General features: G+C 37.3%; 1 long non-coding RNA gene across 1 annotated transcript; it reads left to right on the plus strand.

Annotated features, from left to right (window-relative positions):
• The first annotated feature begins 14370 nt into the window (after positions 1-14370).
• LOC135443099 (uncharacterized) lies at positions 14371-18658 on the plus strand. Its single transcript, XR_010438811.1, has 5 exons — positions 14371-14442; positions 14656-14714; positions 15027-15196; positions 15627-15750; positions 16312-18658. It is a non-coding gene; the product is annotated as an uncharacterized LOC135443099 (long non-coding RNA).
• The last annotated feature ends 2675 nt before the right edge of the window (positions 18659-21333 follow it).

Genomic DNA, 21333 nt, shown 5'->3' on the forward strand with positions numbered 1-21333 from the left:
GGAAAACTATCTCCTTCATTCCACATAACCATGGTTAAAATTCCTGAGTCCTCACGGTTCTGAACTCTCCCTCAGTTTCTGACAACCACAGAACATGCTGGCAAGGTTTGTATAAAGTGTGGCCTTGTCCCCTCTGCTGGCACATTATTATTTTCACATAGTAAGATGGTAATATGATCCTTTTGCAAAATTGCTGGGGGTGGGGGCAATGTGGATTTCAAAATTAAACATATGCTTGGATAGACCAACCAAATGTCTCTTGGCTCTTCTCTATGAGAAAATATAAGTAATTTCATGACATAAAGATTTAGCACATGTTATTTAATTTTACTCTCTTTTAAAATGCTTTAGTACACAAGGGAGCAAAACTTTTCCTGTGAATGCTTTTGGAACACTAAACCTTTCTGTAGGTCTGCAGTTTTTGTAGTTTGGGATGACATTGTTATGAAATCACAGAAACAGAAGTTTACTTTCATGCTGCTCTCAAACTATTTCCCCAGCCATCTTTTAAAGATGCCCAAATGTCTTTGTTTATTGTCTTCTAAATTATACAGCTGTAAAGATTTTAGATCATTCTCAGTGTATTCCATGCTGTCATATTCCATGCTATAAGGTTTATGGATGTAGTGGTCTCTCTTCTTGGTCTCATTTTACTTATTGTAAAGTTTTCATGATTCTGTTACAATTTCCCATCATGTTTAATATCTGTTTCTTTTGAAAAAGCTATTAATGGGAATCATTTGGGATCAGATGTGGCATAGACAATAACCATTCACAAATAGTTTATTTTACATTTGGCACATGGACCAGATCCTTAATGCAGCTCTTAAAGCCCTTGTAAAACTGGAAGGTCCCCTTTGATTTCATTAATTCAGCTGCTTGTTGAGGGCTGATTTCATTTGGTTTTCATTTCTACCTGTACAATTAAAATGCTCCACAATCACCCAAGGGTGTTGATGTGGATGACTCTATAGAAATTTTACAATCTGAGCAAATGTCTCGTCGGTTAGTTTGCAGGACAATGACAGGCTTCACATTTGAATGTAACTCCAACTCCCATCACACCTTGTAAAACTAGTACCTTTTCATCATCACTGAAATGATTAGTTTTTATACAGTCTTCCAGTGTTTCTCTTCAAGACTGTCTTCCATAGAGCATTGAACACTTCTTTTTCTCTGAATCACTCCTCTTTTATTTTAACAGACAACATTCTAACAGCAGAACTGGCTAGAAACTTTTTTTTTTTGCTTTTGTTTAGTCAGAAATATCAGAAATATTTGGTTCAATAAGCCAAATGCATAAAACTGTATCTGAGAAAAGTTTCTTGTGACTGGAAAGGAATTTCTGTTTGGAAAAAAAGGTAACAACTGTGGTCCCAGAAGCACCAATTACCTTGGTGTATAATGCATTTGTATGGAAAATCAGGCTCAAATCTCTGTTCTGCCTAAATCAGACCAGTGCCTTCAACCAGCCGCTCCACATTCCAGCTTCGTGCTTGCCAAACAAGTTACTGATTATTCTGCAAAGAAAGACATCAATCCTTCTTTCATTTGTCATGAGAGAAGGAAAAATAAAAGGAGTAAGGCAAGGAGAGGTCACCTCATCATCTTGGTGTGAAACTGGAGTTTTTCAAAATCTTGTGCTTGTCTGACCAAGATTCAAATCTGCCAGTGTGTTGTTTAGTGTTTGATGCTGCAGATTTTAGACTTTGGGCACATAAATGGATTAGACTGAGTTATGCTATGTTAATGAAGTACCATTCAGGAATGGAGTTGCCTCAGAACATTTCAGTGCAAACATTAAAAAAAATTAATGTTTCTTATCAATCATATTTGTTTGCCTGTAGCAACACCTTCACAATTTTTGTGTGTCTACAGTTTGTTTGCCCACTTTACATCACTTGTAGAGGACTCTCTGTCACTGTGAATTTTAGGATCACTTCATTAAAATTACAATTGCTAAAAAATCAGATGAGGATAAAAAGCCCCTCTAACAGGGCTTGAAGCACTTCTTGATCCTCTTGGATTTGGATAAGTCTCAACTCCTGAAAAGCATTCAATCCAGATCTTTCACTCTGCAGTCTGCTTTACATTGTTCCTACATTTCAATATAATTTTCAATATGAAGACTCAGATCTTCAAACTGTGCTTGGAACTGCAGATGTCACATTGAATTCAGTGGCAGCTTTGACGCACTACTGCTTTTTGCTCCATCAGAACAGACATTTGTCAGCATCTCCAAAAGTGTGGAGGGTAGATATGCGGCGTGAGTTTTTTTGTAAACTGTTACATGAATTTGGAATATCTCCAGTACATGTTTTTCCAAAAATGATATTCCATCAGGTCTTGACTAACCTAACATCCTCTTTAGCTGAGTATAAATTCAACATCTTTATGTAATGTTATAATATTATATGTAATAACTCATCCAAGAGATTGGCACTTAACTTTATGCTTTTTCTGGAAGAAGAGAGTATTAATTTTTCTCTATTATGCAGTAAGATTTATTTTACAAATTATGATTAATGTAAACATACTGCATTGTAACTTCCTAACAATTACTATGGCCTTAATAAGTAGTTATGGGGCTCAGCCAAAAGTATCCCTTGAAGTTTTACTTGTTCCTTTTTCCACATGGCAGCCACTAGTCCTTCAGACATTCTTTGCCTACACGTAGTAATATGATAATGAACGCAGTAACAGCTTTGTTCACAATCTATCTTTGATTTCTTGCCCTTGACATTCCTCCTCCTCCTGCTAGTCTGTTTCTGTTCCAGAGCTAAATGATTTATCATCTTGTCAGTGGATTTCTTCTACACCTTGTATTTATTTGTCCCACCCTATGCCTCCCAGTAATTTTTATCTGTTTTTTGCATTGTTTGTCAATGTCTTGACAGTTTTCAGAATTTGACATAAAGTACAGTGTGTGGCCAGGAGGCGAACTTTCCACAGTAAAACAGGATTTTAAACCATGGCTTTAAAATTTATCATAGAAATCCACAGATAAATGGAATAACTTGTTTTTCACAAACACATTGGTAAGACATGAAATATATGTCAGATCTTCCTATGTTGTCTGGACAGGTCTGAACTCAACTCCAATTGCTCCATAGAGTTTTCTCTAGAGATATTTTACTGTTAATTAAAACCTGGCTATGGTGGGGTCAAGGCTTTAAATGATGTGACAAGCAGAACTAAAAATAGAATGAAGAGAGTGATGTGTGACAGACAGTTCTTTTAGCAGAAGGATTAGAATTAATTAGAGAAGTTAAATTTAAGTTCAAAGCTACAGATGGTTTATGTTATTGTAAAAAAAATTAATTAACATTTTAAAAGCTCTCCCCATGTTAGCAATCAAGTCACAAGTTAAAACACTTTTGGACTTGTGCAATAAGCTCCAGTTCTTCCAGTTACCTGGTGCTCAGCCAATTTCCCAACTGTGCCTATAATAGTGCATTAACAGCCATCCAGTCTGTTCCCCAAGCACAATATTGGATCTGTCGCTGCAACAAATTGCAGATCAGTGACCTCAGTGGTAAATGTTTAGTATTGTGTTTGGCCTGGGTGTTGCATTTTTGATCCAAAACAAAGGCAGAGATTCAAGACAAACACCAATGTTCTTTATAACCTTACACCTTGTGTTTTAAAATTAAAGTGACATGGAGGAAATGGCATTTTAAACAGTGAAAAGATGAGCTGTTTCACTCTCCTTCGTTTGTCCTTTTGGTGGTATGTTCATGGAAAAATATGGCAGGAAAAAAAGAAAAAGAAAAATAATGAGTAACAGCTTGCCTCTATTTGGCATCAAATGTAGGGAAGCAGTGTCCTTCCTGAGGCAGAGAAGTTTCACAGCAACGGGCTGGGACCAGTGAGCTGGGTCAGCTGTGCGAGTGCCATAAGAATGAGAAATTGGTGCAGCGTGCTGGGAGGGGTGTGCAGAGCTGTGCTGAGGGGGCTGAAAAGTGCTCAGCACCCAGCACAAATGCTTTCTTCATGTGTTGTCATGTGTTGGAGAGCTTCTTTAGTATGCTGGATGCAAGGACTGCGTGTCTGTCTGTTATGGGAGCAGATTAAGTGAGCTCCTGGGACACCTCCTCTGGTTTAGTGACATCCCAGTGCACCCCACCTGGGATACGCCAGAGCTGCTCTGCAATGTGAACAATAAGAGAGTAAAAAGAGGTGAACACAAGTCTTACTTCAAAACTAAAGGACTTGGGGAGGTAGACAACACAGACTTGTGTCTAGGAAGTGAAATAATAACTCAGCAAGGTTCATTTTGGTGTCAAGAGGCATAAATAACTAATATGCAAAAGCATCTTGATAGTCATGGATATAAAACTTATATCATTTTATAACATTGTCATCATTACATTGCCATGCACTCACCATCATTTCTACCTTCAATAAATAATAGTGTGACCTATGGAGGCTGTCTGCTAGGTGAGGATGACTTCTCAATGATGTTTAAATCAAAATACATTTAGGCATTCTGGAATTTAACTTTGAACAAGTGTGAGTGCTACTTTTTCCATTATAATGTAGATTTGATGCCCTCACTAGCTAACCATCTAGCTGTAAGTGTTCTCTGCTCTTGGGATAGATGCAAAGACACTGCACAAGGAATTATTTATTGTTACTGTAAGTCCATATAACAAATTCAACTCAGCAATCAAAGGAGGTTCATCTCTTCACTGTGTGACTTAAGCATATTATTTAAGTTGATAGGTATTCCAGATCTTTAAAAAGACAGTAATACTGTGGATGAACAGTTAATGTGGACTGAGGCCTGAACAAATAGAACAGCTGGGTATAAATTTTGTAAATAACACAGGCCAGGTGTTAAGCTGCTCTAGGGTGTATGAAATGAGACAGGGTGGTCCTTCAGAGACCTCCAAAGAGGACTTTGGTAGCAAAATCCTAGGCCTGACTCCTAGCACTACATTATTAAATGTGAAGTTCAGCTTTATTTTTGTGTAAAAAATACTACCTTTTAAATTTTTTTTATTATTCCATTCTGTAAAATCACAGAATCATAGAAATATTTAGTTTGGAAGAAACCTCTAAGATCATTGAGTCCAACTGCTAACCCTGCACTGCCAAGTCCACCACTAAACTGTGTCCTCAAGTCCACATCCACACCTCTTAAATACCTCCAGTGATGGTGACTCAACCAGTTTCCTGGGCAGTCTCTTCCAATGCTTGATCAGCCTTTCAGTGAAGAAATTTTTCCTAACACCCAATTTAAACATCCCCTGGCCCAACTGGACAACATTTCTGCTCATTACTTGTCTGTGGGGGGAGACCAACTCCCCACGTTACTACAACCTCTTTCAGGTAGTTGTAAAGAGCCATAAGGTCTCCCCTGAGCATCCTTTTTTCCAGGCTGAACTCCCCCAACTTCTTCAGCCACTTTTCAAAGGACTTGTGCCCTAGAGCCTTCACCAGCTTCATTCTCTTTTCTGGACACCCTCCAGCACCTCAATGTCCTATTTGCAGCAAGGGCCCCAGAACTGAACACAGGATTTGAGGTGCATCCTCACCAGTGCAGAGCACAGGGGGATGATCACTGATCACTACAAGCCTCTGTACTCATATAAGCAGATGTTGTTCATAGGTGGAAATAAAACAAAACTGATCTTCAATGTATCATCTCTTGCCACATCATTCCCCAGAAAGCTGAATAAAAACAGGCCAATGCACAACAGGGTAAGTTTGGATAAACATCCATGCAGAGGCAGGTACCTCTCTGACTCAAGTCTGAGGAGGAAAAAAGAACTTCAAATTGCTTCAGAGGCAACAGCCCAAGATGAGGAGAGAGCTTTGCTTTCTCGTGGACAGGCCCTGGCTGATATCTGTTGGTGCACTAGCTTGCATTAAGTGTATTTCCACAGTTATTTCTCTCAGGTGTCAGGAAAGAAACTTTTGCAGTACTGCCACTTACCTGTTACAGTGATAATCTAACATTAATCTTTTTTTCTTCTGCTTACACCACTCAAAGATGATCAACAAATTCCCCATCAGCAAACCCCCCATAAGTTTCTATCTTTCCCTTCCATTTGTTGTCAAATGAACTTTCTCAACAAAGATGAAAGTCACTAAATTTAAATGCATTATAAAAATGTTTGGTTTAGTATTTTGCTTCAACTTCAGTCTAGAAAGTGCCTACTCAGCATTTTTTAGTTAGTGCCTAAGTGCAGATTTATTAATTTTTATCTGGAGCTTCTTGAATAATAACATTACAGCAAACAGAATTTGTCTCACAACTTTGAATCTAGTATTTTAACACTTAAAAAACTAAGGTTATGCATGTCAGGCACACTTGGAAAATTTTACTTGTTGAGATGAACACAATAAAATCAACAGAAATCTATCTCAGTATTTTTATCTGTAACTTCTCTATTGGTTTATTCTACTTTTTTCCCTCTTTCTATATGTTTAGAAATGTGTCATTAATGGGTATAAAATCTTTATTCAGTTGAGAATAATCCATGCTTCTCTGCACTAATTGAAGGCATCCCAAAAGTGGAATTACAAAGCAATACTCAGAAATGCAACACATTAATTGTCTTCTATTCTATTATTCTGAGTTATGGTCATAAAAAGTATACTCTAAAGACCTATGCATTACTGATGGGCTTCTCTTAACATCCTTTGTGATTTCTTTATTATTTTTCTACTCTTTTTCTTTTTGATAGTGTCATGTCTTAGGCATTCAGGAAAACCTCTTCTCAGGGTTGTCCTGCTGCCTTTCAGACCATCATTCCAACATCTGTATTGATGGAGAAAATGTTTTGGTACACAAATTCTTTCCACATTCCCTTCTTTGCTTTTCATGTAATTTTATGTCAATTTTCGATTCATACACAATTATCTTACAATAATATCAGTCTCATGGAAATCAACAGGACTCACAATAATTCTAGTGACTCAAATATTTATCTTTTGTATTTCAAAGCAAAAATTTATCCAATAATTTCAGTATGTGATTACTGCTGCCTCTAGAATCGCAGGGTCCTTTCTTTGCAAAAAATGAGACCTTTCAATCTTTTATTTGATTATTGTGTGTTTAGATTAAAGCCACATTTGGGACCATTACATTATACAATATTATTTCCTGAAGATCTCTAAAAGGGATATTTTCTTTTGAACAGATTTTGTTTCTCAATTGTATATCTCCTCCTTCTTATGACTCATTTACGAGGAGAATTGGAGAAACATTTCTGCAGTCTTCTCAGAAATGTCTGTTTTCTACCATCCCACTCGTACCCCATGACAGAGATAAATATCTTGGAGTTTGATACTCTCTGATGAATACTTGGTTTTTAGGGTTTTTTGTATTTTTATTTCTGTTGTGTTTTACAGACAGAAAATACAGGAATGCCATTATGAAGCACAGGGTACAAATACAAAGAAAATGAGTCCTTTATATTAAAGGACTCATTTCAAGTATGACAACAGTCTGCAAAATAAGATGCCATTGTGGTTAACAATGATGCTATAATACATATTTGTGCAGTAGATGCAGTGCACCCACTGCAAGTTGTGAGTCACAGGTAAACTTGATCTTGTTCCAGGTGTGATTCAACCCTACAGAGAAAAGCCACAATTATAGGATACTGAACTGAGTTATTTTGCTCTGGGCTTCCTCAGAGCAACTTCACCATTTTCACTTCAATACTGGCTTATAACAGCCTTGCTGTAATGTTAACAAAGCAAGTTTTAGAAGCAGATGATCTTACATGTAAACATAAACCAAATTACATGGACCCTTCAGTCTGGTATTCTCTCCAGATTTTTCCCATCGTATGGAGAGTTTCGCCTCCAAGTTTCCATGTTTTTTAAATGCAAGCCTCCAGCTCACATCAAGGACTGAATTCCTCTAAAGTATCTAGACTTTAAACTCTTATGGAAAATGACACCTTGGTAAAAGTGAGAAACCTAAGTAACTCTTGGTGTTTTAATCTAAATCTCTGGGGACTTATTCTCATCTTGTTTAATCAATTTAAAACTCAAAAAGGTGCTTGGGGTTTGGTTTGGTTTGGTTTGGTTTAGGATTTTTTGGGGCAGATTTTTACATCCATGGTCAGTATTGATCTAAATGGAATATATTCCACTTATTGCTTTGACTGCAAGTATACAAGTGTCAGTGTTCAAAGTGCTGCAGGAGGACTTAAATTTAGATCCCTACAAGAGCAAAAGGGAAAATTTCATGTTTCCTGTGATTCTATAATTTATCTGGCGTGATATCTTCTTGGTCAGATAGTTCTGCCCTGTGAAAAATGGTTCAAGTTGATTTCATGGCTCAGTAAAACCTAGGGGAAAAGTCATACATTTAAGGTAACATCTTCAACTGGAAATTACAATGAAAATGGAATATGAAGCTTTATTTGCTCATTAGGTGGATTGGTCTCTGTTAATTACCTTGTACACATGCAGAGGAAAGGACCTGACGTGTATGTAGAGCACACTCTGAGTTTCTCTTTTGGATTTCCCACCAGATTTGGTTATCAAAAATGTAAGCTGTATCACAAATGTAAGATGGGGTAGATTCAGTTTCTGTATTAGATGTTCTGCTTGAAGATTTTGGATTTGATCACTCTCTAAGCAAGTCTTCTTTGTCGATGTTAACCTAGGAAAATATTTCAATATTTCAATCTGCAATGAGAGGTTTAACTGCCTCCTCAAAAATTTTTACAATATCTGTAATCATCTAATGGAAAAAAATGTTTTTTCATTCTCATGTGTCCCAGACATCCTGCACTTTATTAGTTCAAAGTTCAGACTGCTAAAAGAAAGCCATGCTCCACATGTAAATCCTATAGTAGTACAATAATTTACAATCATCCTTGAACCAGCATGTCTACAGACACATTTGACACTAAATAACAGCATGTGAATTACAGAGTGCAAGCAGTGGCCAGTTTAAGTTCAGCACTTGTTTGGGAGACTCCACCAATCTCAGTTTCTACGAGTTATTAACCTAAAAGCAGTAATCTGTAGAATGCACTTAGAAATAATTTTTAATTTCTGTTCTTCAAAAAATCCCTCCCGACCTACCAGCAGCCAACTTTTTAAAGGCTCTAAGATGTTAGTGGCTAGCTGTCTAATAGGGATTTTCTACTATTCTAGAAATTAGGTATTTCTGCCTTGTATTTGGCATTTTTCCAAGAGAAAATCTGCAACAGGTATAGTTCTCTTGCCAGTCCCACTTAGATCTGTTTGTGTTGGCTGCCCCATCCCCTGGAGTGGATTGTGTGTTGGAGGTATTCCATGCCCATGATGGGAATTTCCTTTAGGTACTCCATGAAATGTTTCAACTCAGAATATTACTGCATCAAACTACAAACAAGCTGCAGAGCAGGTGGAAGTCAATTGGTACTCTGAAGGAATACTTTCTGGAGAAATTTTTAAATTATAAATGCTATGGTTCAAATCAGGTTGAAAGATGTTTGTGAAAAAAATTTGCTTTTTTGAACTGGTTGAAATTGTTCAAATTGCTGACAATATTCTTTTTCCTATTAAGCGGGGGAAAAAAAACAAAAGAGAAAGGAAACAAGGAGAATCTTTGCTCAAGAAAGCAGTCAAGAAACCATAACAAAGAAAATGTATTTGCAGAAAAGGAACTGAAATATATGTATTTTTAATAATGCTCTTTAGTTATCCTGATAGGCTACTGAGCCCATCTTTCAAGATTAAATATCTATCTACATAACACACAGAATAGGACATAAAAATACCAGTTCTTTTGAATACTTTAACCAGTATCGTAAAATTGTTGTGAATTTTACATTAATCTCATTCTGCTGCTTTAATATCCTTCTTAAAAATAAGATATTTGAACTTCTATAGGAATTGATATTACTTTTCAATTCTCCATACAATATGCTCCTCTGCATATAAAACACATATAAATTAGTTTAAATGTTCATAATACCTTCTCATGAGTTTCATTAACTTGCATAATTATGCAGATGAGATACCACAGTAGATGATGGAACTAAGGTTGACAGTGCACATCAATAATTTAAGACAGAATGCATCAGAAGGAGCCTCTAACCCCAAAACCCAAATGTTATAAATGAGGAAATTCAGAGTTAAAATTTCATTTTAAGGATATATTAACCTGTGAAACTATAACAATGTTTTAAGATGGACACCTAAATAGATATAATTGTACACAAAATTACTTTTCCCATTATCATTTTAAACTATTAGCCCTTATCCTGAAGAATTATGAACACTCTTGAATTTCTTTGTTATAAATAGCCATACTGGCATCATTGGGAGTACTCATAGTGCTTAATAATTAAGCAGCTGCATGATCCTTGGAAGAATCTCGAGAGCAAGTAATTTACTTTTAGATACATCTTCCTCATTACATAACTACAGGGATTTTTGCCAAAATGGTGTCTCCAACGTCTGAGGTTTACATTGACCTTCTCTTTATCCTGCCATTAGGACAGTTTGTCTTGGGTTGTGCACGATGCCAGAGCCTTTTGTGGCAGTAGGAGCAGAAGCAGATTTGTGGCCCATCAAAAGGTGCAGAAATAGAAGAAAAAAAAAGGACAATGTAAGGTTGCCCTTTGGAGCAGACACACAAATCTATGTTTTGGTGATATTTAAATCAGAGTTTGAATTATAATCTGGAAGTGAGCTCTTTTTCTAGATAGACTTCTATAAGATTACTTTTAAAATAAATTAATATATATAATTGGAACATTTAATTATTTCTGGGGTAATTACTGATCAACACATATGGATAGCTGTGATGTTTGATAAAACTGCAGCTGAGCTTTTAAATTTGTTTTAGTAACTGCAACATCAGTTGATAACAATCTTGAAGAACATTAAAAAACCCCTAGAAAATCTTGTGATATCAGCAGAGCTGCCTTTTATTTCCCATCCCTGTTATTCATGTTATCTTGACAAGGAATAGAGTTTGCCTAATTTCCCAATTTATTTTACATTTGCTGTCCTAAAAATGTTCCTCTGGTATCACCAACATTTCTAATTTTTCCAACTCTAATTTTTCCTCAAAAATATTTGCTAAATTCTAAAGAACAAGGTAATGTGCTAGCACAGCAACAACAGGCAGGATCTCCTTTCCAGGGTCCAATAAAAAAAGGTTGCAATGGAAGAAAAGTCATCTGCAAGAATAAATGTATTTTGTAAGACAGACTTGCAATGAGGATAGTAGGTATAAAATCAAAGTGCATCTATTTTCTGCACAGATTTACTACTGTGAGGATTTGCTAGCATAGCCAAAGTCAGTACTGCAATTGTCAGTAATTGGCCTTCCTGCGTATTCCCAGTAAAAAGACTACAATCTGGAGGGAAGGAAACTGCATCAAAGTAAAGGTACCTCCTCATGTATGAAGGCTGCTTTGCCAGGAACTGCAGGGTGCTGAAAGTGTAATGTGTGAAACTTGAATTAAATTTGACTGTTCTGGTGATAAAGTTGAGACTTCCTCTTAGATTAGAAACAGTTTGTGAGCATACAGTTCACTTGAAATGAAGATAGAAACTCAGTATTTTCAGATGTATCTTATGTGGGGAAGCAAGAGCAGAGAAGCAGCTTTTGGGGAAATACTATTTTTTATTCATGCTCTGGGCATGTATATGAGATTGTAGATTTATAGACTTATTTTTCCTTTAGATGGTATCTATCCTGCTGTGCAGTTCATTGCCTACAGAGAAGTGTCTCAAGGCAGAGCTTGAGCACACGTTACTGGTGATGGATGAAAAAGCTGATTTTCAGAATCAAATAGCAGTTGAACTAGGCACTACTTCTCCTTAAAATATCTGTATTGCGTATTATGTAATGATCTGTGGCAGACGTGACCCAGATACACCTTTTTACTGGTCAGTTGTGGCCTGCAAGTGAACTAGGGAAACAATTTATAGCTGGCAATAACAGCAAAAATTTAGCTGAATGGCAGCAATTTATATGTTCTTAGGAAGATTGTATAACATCATTAGTTGCTGCTGACATGACCAGTAGATAACAGAAGTTGCAGCCCTTGGGTAATGCTGTCCAGCATGTGTCAGCATGAGGGGATGTGCTGATACAGGACTGTATTGCAGGACTGTCACTCAGTAACGCTGGAAGGTTATCAGAAAGAAGTGGGGTTGCCAGCTTTCACCCAAGAGAAGCTCTTTTCTAATGACAAACTCTTAAAAGTTGCACACTCTGTTTTTTTTTTTTTAATAAATTAGGTTAATGGAAAAAGCCACCGTTAGGTCAAGCACATAGCACGAGGCACAAGATGTGTCCCAGTTGTATTTACAGTGCAGCCTGGTGGCTGAGGCTGTTCATCCCAGAGCACTGTCAGGCACCAGTGTGTGACAGTCCTCACACAGTAACCAGAAGATGACTCTGATAGCTGGCACTTAGTTGTTGAGGTGCAGGGAAGGTGAAAAAGAGCCAGGGCCGAGAAAAAACAATAAAATACTTTATTTGGAGCCCATGGGGGTTATATGTACATGCAGTGACATCCAAGTCAGGTGTGTTACTCATAGAGAAAAAGGTGTTGTTTAAATAATTGATTACAGTAAAAACATTTCCTATTTAAAAAAAAAAAAGAAAACAACTAAACTCTAATTTTTCCTCAAAGTTTACAGGGATGACCACAGGATGAATAATAGATTAAACATAAGATTTTTTTTCCCTCTCTCATATCCAAGTAATGAAGAAAACCAATAAATATGGGTCAGTAACAATAGTACATTTTCAGTAAATATTATGCACTAGTACTGAGCACAAAATTACCTGAGGAAGAAGAAAAGAAGAAAATGAAAGTTGACTCTTTTTCATCCATTCTCTCTTTTCATCTCATCATCTTGATCTCATTATCCATTCCTTCAACAGTAACAACAAATAACAACAGTAACAATAAATAAATAAATAAAAGTGACAGCCATTCCTGCACAATAGATCAGAAATCCATTTATTATTTAGTATTTCAGTCAGTTCACTTTTTTCAACATAAATAGACTGCTGAAAGGGAAGGTTTTCTAGTCAAAATGGTTTGTTAGAAACCTCCATAATCCCCACAAAACCTGCAAAGTGTCTTTGGTCTTTGCCTGACCTCTGAAGGGTGGGAATCTACTCTAATATTTCTGGAAGATTAAGGACACAGAGAATATATATATAAAAATCTGTTTTAAAATTTTAACAAGGAATGAATTTTTACATTATCATATGAAGGATACTGAGGAACTGACCACACATTTGGAAAACCATGGCTCAGTGGGATCCAGTATCCAGATCAAGGACACAGGAAATTTCTAACCAACTGCTGATCTCTTATGCTCTGTATATATAAGTTTCCCTTCTCACAGAGGCATTGCCTGTGCCCCAGCCCAACAAAGGCAGAATGCCTTCAGGCTACCAGAGTTGTGCACTAATCCTCAATTCACTGTTTACTCCTCACCTGCCATCGGATAGACTGATATAGTCATTTAAGTGGCTAACCCTAATATCTCCAAAGAATACCTGTCTGAAACAGTCACATCAGCCCTCAGGCACAAGGGCAGAGAGCACTTGGTCTGAATGGAGACATCAGCTGAAGATTTTCCACAGTGAGGGTATCTGGGAATTCGGCAAAGAGCTATGTAGCTGCACAACAGTGACCTTAACTTCCAATTTTCCACCACAGCCTACTTTCTGCAGCTCTTTGAAGTGTGTTACAGAGAAAAAATGGAGATAGCCCACTGAACTTATCATCTTGGTCAGCCTTGAGTTGGTGTTGCCTTCTCTAGAGGTGTACTAGCTATTCCCGGTGATCCAGTGATTCCTCATGTGCCTGTGAGTATATTCTCAGAAAAATGACATTTTTATCTTTATAGGGACTGATAAGATGCTGATCAACTCATGTTTGGTTACCTTTGTGTTCCTTCTTTTCTTTCTTAAAGGTAGGTGAAAGTTTAGCCTGTTTCCAGACTCTTAGTGTTCTTTTCAAGTCACACTATAGGGGCCTGAGTAAATATATGTATAGCAGTAAAAGATCTCTGTATTGTATAAGTGACCCTGCCCCGATTCTAGTTATTGTAAGCAGGAGCTTTGAATCAAGGAGCTGTAACAGCAGAGAGCTGTGAGAATATGGCCTTTGAGGAAAGGAGTCTGAGAACATCTAGGGAAATTTATGTATTCAAGATATGCGTATTGTAACTATTGTAATTGAAAAATGTGTTAAAAGAAAAGGGGGAAATATAGGGGCCTGAGTAAATATATGTATTGCAGTAAAAGATCTCTGTATTGTATAAGTGACCCTGCCCTGATTCTAGTTATTGTAAATGGGCTGCAGCTGTGATGTAATTGGGCAGCAGCTGTAGCCTGTGGAGGTAGCTGGGATAAAAGGGGGTGGGGCATTCAGGGAGAGCTAGAGAGGAGCCCTGACTGAGAAGCAATGACACCACTGCTGTGAAAAAACCACCCAGAAGGTATGACCCTCTAGAAATATGGTATACAACAATATGATTACAGCATCACGCAATGGTTTTTCCACAGTCACTTTAAATGTTGCCTTGTTGTTGTCACTGCAACTCTTAGAGCAACCTCTTCTGACTTCTTTTCTCTCTATAAGTTGGATTATTCTCTAAATAATTCTCTTTAAATATTCTCAAACCTGTTTCTGGATGCCTTTCTTTCCACAGCATGTTGGAAACTGAGAGATTTGAGAGCAAACTTTTTTCTACAGATGAAGGCAAGAAAGGTTGAGTGCTTCAATCATTTCTCTACCACCTTAGTCAATGAAAAAGAAAAATAAATTTTAAAAGAGGAATTTGTATTTTGACCTCCACCTTCTTTCTTTCCCCTCTGTTCCATATCCCACCTTCTCCCAGCAACTAGATTCAGAGGTCAAACAAAAAAATATAGTAGATATTTTAAAGAAAGGGGAGGAAATTTTTAAAAAAGAAATGTCTCTCACTCTCAAAGTTTTACTGGGCTTCACATCCAGTGAAGGGATACACGTAATTTGTCTTGGCAACCAACAATATCTTCTGCACTGTTGTGTTTTTCATAGAGCTATTCTCCATGAGGGTGTTCAGTTCAAGAATGCCTCTGTCTGTAGTCAAGTGGTCTGAACTACTCCCTCAGCATCTAAGGTCTTTTTTCACCTGGTGTGGACTGACACAACCACTGATATGGTTACATTAAATATCTGCAAACTGCAGCCCTCTGAGACACACTCAGGTGAGGAGTATTTGGGGCACAAGTGAATCCCAGTCACAGCTAGGGAAGGACTTCTAAATAATTAGGGGAAAAGGACATTTAGCTGTGAAATTATGAATCAGAAATTCCTAATTTCTGCCTCTTTCATGTCCGGTTTGTGGTCTTCTTGTTAGTCTGGGGGACTTTTATAAAGCATTTGGTTAGTAGCTTAAAATATGTAGTCATTTTTTGAGTTTGTGTTGGCCAATCTGAGTCAAGCTGGTTTTCAGCTTCTCCTTTATACAAGACAGTGCAGAGCTTCTGGAGGACAGAACTTGTCATCTACCTTCATTTTCTAACTGTGACTCAGTAACAAGATGCCATCACTTTAAAATGTTGCTGAATAGTGATCATTTGTCATGATGATGCATAAATTTGAATTAATTTCCTGGAAGATGTCATTTAATGGCAGGTCCACTTTGGGAAGCAATTGTAAACTATGAGGAAATTTTCCCATGCAGTTGGGAATTGTGTGACCCTTCCTCCTCTGAACCTTCGTCTTCCAAGGAGCTGAGAGAGCCTCTTGTTCTACTTAAGTAAGGCTTTTCTGTCCTCATTCCAAAGCACTCAAAAATAGGTAGCATATATACATAGGATTTAATTTTGTGGGTGCTATTTAATGAGAACTTAAAGTGAAAAAAAAATCAGCTGGCACTTGAGATCTCATTTAAGTCTTTCTGTTGTCTGAGTTACCTCAGAAACACAGCAATCTGTAAGAAAAAGCACATTCCTTGCACAGATAATGTGAAATTAATTTTTTTGAATATGTAAAAGAAAATATCATTTTACTAAGTGGTCTTTGGTTGTATCATTGTCATGTTGAGCCAGAGATGTGCAAAAATGTGCCCACAATGCCTTTAATTGCAACAGCTGCTGTTGCCCCATTCTGTTTAACATCTGTTTCAGAGAAATAATTCCATTGATGCCTCTGATGTATCTGCCAGCTGTTTCCAATAAACCAGGAAAAGTTACAACCCTTTTAAGTGACAGTCATTCAAGATGCTCCATAATTGCATAGCTGCATAGAAGAGTGAGGCTTTTTCTGAATGCGGTCAATTCAATATTTTGATTATTTACGCAGAAGTCTTTATTTCTAGGTGACAGATCAAGTGAGGGAAAGACTCAACAAAACAGAAAGAACCATTGCACACCAAAGGTTATCATGCCATCTGAAAGAAATCATGAGGGAAACTTAAAGGAATTTCTACACTATAAAACCAACTAGAAATTTCCAAGACTGATAAAGTTTGTAGCTCAACTGGGCATTCATCTAGCAATTTATATTAAACTTCTGAAGGCATTTTTTCTCTTCTTCAGCAGTAGAAGATGGGTTAAATGTATTGTAAAGTATAAAAACCACAGAAGAATAAAAAAAGGGAGGTATTCTCACTGCTTTTTTTTTTTTTTTGTAAAACAATCTTCATAGAAACTTGCACCTTGAAAAATATTTAGTGAAATATTCCCTCATAACCAATAATATCTGTGGTAGTCATCTATTATAGCCAATGCTTTGTTAGAAAAATTGAATTACTCCAATTGCTATAGAGTATACTTTTTTTCAGGCAAAGAAACTCATGTATTATAGTTCCTTTGTTTGGCTCAGTGAGATATCTTGTTTTTCATTCCCTTTTGAGTACATCAGGAAAAAGTATAAATTCTGAGTGTAGTTTTGAAATGTTATTTTTTTGTTTTCTGTCATCTGTAAATGTCCTAGGTACCAGGGTTTGGCCCAATCAGCCCGTGTTTCAGGGATTTTGCCTTATACTTTGGGCAGATTGAATCCCAAAACCTTGAGAAGGTATTTAGGCTGCTCTGTGAATCCCAGTCAGTGGCCTTGTAGATAATAGTAGTTCATATTTCCATAAAATCAAGGACATCTTAGAGAACGCTGCAAGCTGCACATTTTCTGCACATAGAATATCTCACTTCAGGGAGTGGGCTCCAACATGTGCATGCCAAAAGACAGTTGGGGGGGTAACTAGGAATACTGAAGCATCTAAGAATTTGAAATTTCCTTTGCCTTAAAGCTGAGATGTAATCATATAGCCCTGCTCTCAGCAGCTGTACTGTGATGTGCCTGCAGCTGGATTGCCCTGTTCCACTAACAGGTTAAGTGAATCACTCTGGGTACCTGGGTGTTTGTGCTGTGAGTGTTTCTGGTGTGCAGAGGGGAGGCTTCTCTCTCCGTACAGTGTTTTGCCTTTATGGTACTAATTTTTCAAGGTCACTATGGTATGGATGTCATCCTGTGGGGTCAAAAGGTCTGGAAAATCAGCTCATGATGGAAAAAAAGTTTTTTGCTTTGGCAATCAAGCTGAGCTCTCTGGAACAAATAGTATGTTGAAGACAGTAGAGAAAAAGAGGGTTATTGTCAGCAGGTACATTCTTTTTTGCACAGTGATTGAGATATCATTTGATCTAAACGTGTGCAAAGAAAAATATCCTATGTGACATTTTCAAATGTATGCTTTTGGGAAGATGTTTCCAACTTGTTTCTTCAGTTGTATGCTTTTGGGAAGATGTTTCCAGCTTGGCCAAGCTACTTGTTTGAAGCCTGCGTGTCAAACTTTACATAAAAGCCGGTGTTGTCCTGTATGTGATATTGACCTTTGTTTCAACCTTTTCATGATTGGTGGTGTTCTCATTTCCCAACAAACCAAAAGTGGAACCAAGTAGGAAATACAACATGAGGTTGGCTGTATGCATCATCTGTGTGAAGCAAGGAAAGGGGTTTTTTTAGAGATACGAGTACATGAAGTACAAGAGAATGAGGATGATGTAAAAGCAACCAAGCAAGAGAACAATTTTTCTTACACATGAAGGGCTGCAACCCAACTCCATTTTATCTTAGTAGTACTGCTGAGAACTGATAGAGGAAGCAACACTTTCACAGTTATTGAAGAATCTTAGAGGATAAAAAATAAAGGGCTCAAAAATAGCTATTTACACACTGTAGGACAGGAGATCCTGAAACATTGATAGAGTAACAAACTGAAAATGGATTGAGTCTTAAAAATGGTAAGGAAATAATGTAATGTTATAAAAGACCACTGTACTTGAATGCTGTATTCTGCTGTCATTTATATCTAGAGAGAAAATAAGCATATTACAGGTCTTAGGCAAAAGGGTTATATTCAGCATTTTTTGCAATACTGAGAATTACAAGGCAAACTATGCTTAATGTTGATGATACAAAACTAAATGAGGCATATTAATTTGGGCTATCAGGAAAGCAAAACACATTTCCTTCCCAAGCAGAGATAATATGCAGGCCATAGACTAAAATTTTTCAGGTCTGAGAATAAGAAGTCTGATGACAGCTTAGCCAGAAAGTCTGTCTGTACCTTTTTTGTGACAGCACATCCTCACCTAGGACCTGTCAGCTTAGAGAGTAGTGCTCAAGAAAACTAAAACACTGTTATTTTGTGTACAAAACCACTAGTGACCAAGCCTATCCAACAACAGAAATAAAAAAGTCATAAATTCCTTGTTAAACTAACAAGAGAGATTTGGGCAGTGAATTTGGGAGTATAGGATAATATAAAATATCTACCACACTCCCTCAGAGACTTACAGTCTGTATTCCATTGAAACTTCAAACTGAAAGGAATTATTTCACCATGTCAATTATGAAACAAGAAAAGAAAAAGAAGCATAGTACATGCAAAAGAATATTGTACCAAACCAACACAAACAGCATAACCCTTGAAAGCACCTTCATAAAACTCCTGATTTTCTAGTTTTTTCAATTGCATTTCATTTGATCCTATCTCCTTTCCAGAGTGTTTGTAAGCCTTTCATTTCAGATTTGCAAGATTCCTTTTCCCTTCCCAAAAGGAAATTTCATTTCCTTTCGGGAAGGGAAAAGGAATCTTGCGATTTCAATGGGGACCAAGAGAGGAATCTTTGGTGCATGTTCCTGCCCTTGAGGGCATGCCATGCCTTTTGATGGCTTTGAGTTACCTCCAGAGACAAAAAAATCCTAAATAAAGGGCTATACATCTCTCTGTCCCTCAGGTACTACAAAATAACTGCCACAACTGGAACTAAACTTACACATGCTTGAGGATTTCTGCTGCTTGTGTGATTTTTCTGGTCAGATCCTAAGAGATCAGTGACAGAGTTAGCCTCTTCTATATTTAGTGGATGTCTTTAAATCACTAAGGAATGTTTAAAAGTGACTTGCTGTTGAAAACATGTTGACTGGTTTAGAAGAGAAGAAAATCTCAGCAAATCAGTGGAAAGCAAGGCATTGAGAGAGCATACAATTCAGCAGGCAGAAAAGACTTTTACATTTCTCATTTTGGAATTATGCCCGCTAGTAAAATTCTTCAACAAAAACTAGAAATTTTGGAAAGACTGTTGAGATAGCAGCTTGTAATGTGATAGAAACAACATGATCTTGGAAAGGAACCTGATAACAAGAGGTCATATAAAACTATCAGGTTCAAGAAAGTGGTTAGAAGTACTAAAATGCACCAAATCTGTATTCCTGTGAAGAATCCAGCAAATGACAAAATGAAGCCAAGTGACAAAATCTGAAGTCACAGCCGACAAAAGACCAAAATGCTCTTGCTAGTCCCTAAAAGGACTATAAGATGACTCTGAGAGATGCATGCTGTGGCAAAGGGGTGAGAGAAGAAGGGTGCTTTTGTCTGCTCCTGCAGGAACATGACTTATTTGGTTGAATCATGCCTAGGGAAAAATCTTTCTGTTAAGGCCTGAGAGAACACAAGGGGCAATGTGAACATCTACGTTTTAAGTGTTCAAGCCTGACTAAGAACAGCAACAAATAAACACACCAGCACTTGGATCCCACTCGCTTGTAGGTCAGTCATGTCTCAACAGCAGTGCCAGGCTCTGAGAGGTTTTATCTGATACAAGAAAATGGCCGCTTCTGATGGCATGTGGGAGACAGACCTGCTCCAGCTTACTCTATCAGGCCCCACAGCATGTTTCTGATATATAGAAGTTGCAGAATAAGTAAACAAAGTAAAACTGTTTCTACCCATAAAGTGAGACTAAATGGAAGAATCAAGATGTTTAAGTTAGAATTCCAAAGCTACTAGAGTTGACTTATTCCATAATAATCAACATTATGCAATTATATGAAGCTCTTGCAATTTCAGTAGTTCCAGGCATGTATTTCATCTCCCCTCAGCAGCTGGAAACATCACACCTGCTTGTGAGAATTGAGTGCTAGTGTCCCTGCACACTCATCATGGATTGAGACATTTTCCTGATACTTTTAATGTTTGTTGGACACAGTGTTAATGTGTTTTTGAGATATATTTACTGATGGAGAATATTAGAACATAAAGTCATGGAAGAGGGAGGGAGGAAGGAAGGAGGGAAGGAAGGAAAATAAATATTAAATGATGAAAACTCTTTTGTTACGTTCCTCTAACAAATGTTTTTTTCCTGTTTCAGCAAGCCGTTATTTTCAGCAGCTTCTTAGATTTCAGAAGTCCAAATATAGAACATACTTCCACACAGCATTTTTATCTAAGTTTAAATTCAGCTCATTGTGTCTGTATGTCAATTGATGAGGCCCAATTCCTTCAGCAAGCAGACTTCCAAGCTAAGCTTCCCTGTGCATGTCCCTAACACACTTTGCATGAGTCTTTCTTCTTGGGGAATCCTGTGCTCCACAGATCACCCCTTTACCTGGTAGTTTGTAACTAAGAGGAGTACAAAGTAGCATACGTGGATGTACCTTTCCCCATGATTCTAGGACTGGCGTGTTTTCCCATGCCCACTATTAATATTATCCAATAAGAACATCCCTTTCAAGAGTAGTGCTACTGCAAGCTGCCAACCTGGGAAAATCAGTCATGGCTCACTATTTCTTTCTTTCAGATTCTCCTTAAACAAAAACAAAATTTTATTCCATAAAGATGAAAAATGATACATTTTACCTGTATTCCATGCTTCTGTCCAAACTGATGGTCAAGACCATCATGAAGTCTTGAAATATACTTCCAGAGTCCCCATCACTACATGGGTCTCACTGTAAAATTAGCAGGAATATATACATTATACGTATACAGCACACTCTCATCAGTCTTTCCTTAACTGCAGGCAATAACAGAAACATTAAGGTTCAGAAGGAGACTATC

The sequence above is a fragment of the Zonotrichia leucophrys genome, chromosome 2 (assembly GCF_028769735.1).
Source record: "Zonotrichia leucophrys gambelii isolate GWCS_2022_RI chromosome 2, RI_Zleu_2.0, whole genome shotgun sequence".
Classification (NCBI taxonomy): Eukaryota; Metazoa; Chordata; class Aves; order Passeriformes; family Passerellidae; genus Zonotrichia; species Zonotrichia leucophrys.